Source organism: Echinops telfairi, unplaced genomic scaffold (assembly GCF_000313985.2).
Source record: "Echinops telfairi isolate 266 unplaced genomic scaffold, ASM31398v2 ScPeMD7_9;HRSCAF=40, whole genome shotgun sequence".
Taxonomy (NCBI): domain Eukaryota; kingdom Metazoa; phylum Chordata; class Mammalia; order Afrosoricida; family Tenrecidae; genus Echinops; species Echinops telfairi.
Window position 1 is genome coordinate 45876416 of NW_022103906.1, and position 3736 is coordinate 45880151.

Sequence of the window (3736 nt, forward strand, 5' to 3'; positions counted from 1 at the left end):
CATGGGTCAGTGAGGGGCATCATGTCTCATAGTGGGGCTGGCCATGTGGTCCTCTCTGTGGCTGGCTGTTCTAATTGGGGTCATCGTCCTCAAGGCCTGGTAGGCCAGGATGTGCTCCAGTCTCTCCTCCTCCCCCGTCACATCTGATCCCGTGTGCTCTGATCAGATACATCCCTCTCCTGGAGCTGCAGATTCAGTGCCGTCCTTTGAAATAAATTCTTCTTGGGGGAGGGGCAGGCATTCACTTAGTATTTGGGACTGGGGCCAGCCCCCCAGACCTCTCTCGCTCCCTGCTCCACGCCAGCATGTTGCATTCTCACCTTGGAGCACTGGGTTGACGTCTGGTCCCTCTTTTCCTGTGGAGATATCAATTTCTTACAGGGAAAATTGATTCAGGACTCAGCTGCATCATATCTTGATGCTCATAGAATGGATTAGCGTCGAGGTCCAGGGTTCTATATTGTCAAAAAGAATGGAATTCACATAAGGAATGTTTAGTATAATAAGGAAACCAAAGAGGAAAGAATTACAAGGATAAAGGCCTGCAGAAACCTGCAAATGAATGTGGACACTAACAGGTGAAAAGAGATCTATCAGTGTCTGCATCATGTGGAATGCCCCAAGATCAGGAATGAACAATTGCTGGAGAGTGGTAAGCCCAAACAATTCTCAGCGCACAGGGAACAAAGAATTATTTGAGCAAAATCATTGAATGCATAGAGTATCCAGTAGAGAACTCAAAGTGTTGCACCTTATTAGTGGAATAAACCCACCCTAGATTCTACATCCTAAAGTAAAAGTCATTGTAGACCTATCTTTAAAAATAACTTATGGAAGTACGAAAATATCCACCAACTAACTTAACTGTGTGCCAGATTAATACTCCCTTAAAAGATGCACCAAAATACTGGACTCATAAGCATTAAAATGTGGGTAGCCAATCAAAAGTAAGTGGATATGCCAAAAGACAGAAAATGTATTATGCATTCACCTCATATAACTCTAATACAGTAGAATCCCAGTACTTGATCGCATCAGTACTCGAAATAATCAGATTTCAACGTGAAATGTTGAGAAAGTTTTGCACCAGAGCTCCAACAAAACATTGGAATCCGACCCAACACACGTGACTTTTATAAACAAAAGCAGTTGGTGTTTCCGTCAATCTGCAATAGTTGGTGTTGTAAATATGCGTTGTTTACACCTTTTGTGGCTGTGTTCCAAGCATTTTGCTGTAATTTTCTTAGTTTTTGTGGCTTTTTGTACAGCTTTTAGTTAATAAAACACGGGTCCTAAGGAAGAGTTTTTTGAAAAGAATCATCATGATACGGAACTGGTTAACCGTGTTACCGATATTGTTGATAATTTAGTAAACCCTTTTAGAAAACAGTTAAGGAAATGCCAATAGCAGACCACATTAGGCAGTTTTATTTTTATTTTTTTAGAGAAAGCCAGCCTGATCCTAGTGAAAAAAGGCAAAGAAGGGGACGAATTCTTGAAAAGCAGCTACCAGTTGATTTTTATGGAAGGGAATTCCCCTTCCAAACAATGACTCTCTCCATATGTCCTCTCCACATCCGTGTCCACAGATCCAGATCCTCATCAATCTCAAGGTATGGGCCATACTGTAGTTGTTAAAAACTTTTAATGTTGTGTTTCTTATTTAAATTATATTTTTGAACTCTGAACTTACTTTGAAATTTCTGTGTAATGTTTTGTAAAAAAAAAAAAAACGGCAAAGTTGGGTAAACACTTGGTGGTCGAGAACGGATTAATCTGTTTTTAGTTAATTCTTATAGGAAAAATTGCTTTGGTACTCGGCTGCATTGTATCTTGATGCTCCTTCTAGAACATATTAGCATCGACGTTCGGGGTTCTATATTGACAAAAAGGATGGAATTAACATAAGGAATGTTTAATATAATAAGGAAACCAAAGAGACCAAGAACCAAATACAATCTCTGGAGACCAAAATTATAATCTCTGAAATCAAATTTTTCTGAAAGAAATTGTACATTTTAAAATATTAGTGATCTGAAGGTACAGCAGTACAAACAACCTAAAATGACACCATAATGCTGAAAATAAAAACAGAGCCCCAGTGACCTACAATATAAAAAAAGCTTTGGAAATCAGCCAATGAAAACTGTATCACAGCAGTTCAGTCCACAACTGATCATGGGGATAGAGGATGGCCTGTGTACATGGATTCGCCATCATTACCAGGCACCTGCTTCAAAGGTAGTAAGGGCTGTCCCACAGATTGAAAAGTTCTACCCTGTCTTCCCCACAGCGCTGATCTTACCCCTTCAAACCTCTTTTCCTTCTCAAAACTCAAAGGACATTTAAAGAAACATGCTGTAAGTCCCTCAAGGGTTCCCAAACTGCCATTTTTTTTTTCATTTGAATCATCCCTTTATTTTATTTTTTCAAAATAGTTGCACTGATGTGTGATCGCATATCACCAATCTCATCATGTTAAGGAGTGTTTGCAATCATCACCACAATCCCTTTCAGAACGTTTCTTCCCGCGCTCATTCTCCTTAGCTCCCTACCCCCTCCCGCCCCACCCTCCCCTGCCATCACCTTTGCTGCTGTTGTTAAGTGACGTCCAGCCTGCTCAGACCCAGGGCGACCCTGTGCACAAACACACTGCACGGTCCTGCACCCCCTTAAACGTGCTCCTATGCCCGAGCCGCTGTTGCAGCCACGGCGTCACTCCATCTCACTGAAGTCCTTCGCTTTTTCGCCGTCCCTCGTCTTTACTGAGCTCAATGTCCCTCTCCAGGGACTGGTCTCTCCTGACAACATGTCCAAAGTCTTGCCGTCCTTGCTTCTAAGGAGCACCCTGGCCATCCTTCTTCCGAGACAGACGGGTTCTTTCTTTTTCAGCCGTCCGCGGTACTTTCAATTTTCTGCTCTGGCGCCACCGTTCACATGCGTCCATGCCTCTCCGGTCTTCCTTATTCACATGTGTATGAAGCCTTTGAAAATAGCATGGCTTAGTCCTCAAAGTAACAGATATTAAAAACTGAAAGAACTTTCAGATCGGTCAAAAGGGAGATGAAATGATAAAAATGCAGGGAGCACCTTGCTTTTCCGCGCTCTGTAAAGGTCGGATGCAGCAGATGTACCCAGTGCAGCACATCTTCTCACGTCTTGACTGCTGCTTCCACGAGTGTTCATTGTAGATTCAAGCAAGAGGAAATCCTTGACAACTTCATTTTTTTTCTTCGTGTATCATGATACTAATCCACTTGGGAGGAGTCTGGTCTTCTCTACACTGAGTCTTAATCCACACGGAAGCCGACATCCTTGATCCTCATCAGCAAGTGCTTCAAGCCCTGCTTGCATTCAGTAAGCAAGGCTAGGTCATCTGCATCTCAAGGCTGTTGTTCATAAGCCTCCCTCCAATCCGGATGCCCCTGGGTAATTATTACTCCAATCACTGTCTCTCTAGATTCACCCACTGTGGTAGTTATATAATTGTTTGTCAAACTGCCATTTTAAGACCACAGAATTCATCAGAGATGGGTTACAGAGTTGTAAACACCACCTTCAGAAATATATAAATCTAAATGGAGTGCATGTTGAGAATCTATAGCTTTATAATTTGATATTTAATAAATGTTTTGTGATTATATAGCAATACTTTTTGAACTTATTCTCATCTTTAAGTTTTCCAAATTTCATATATTATATATATACATTTAGTTGAATATAAATATATTCAGTT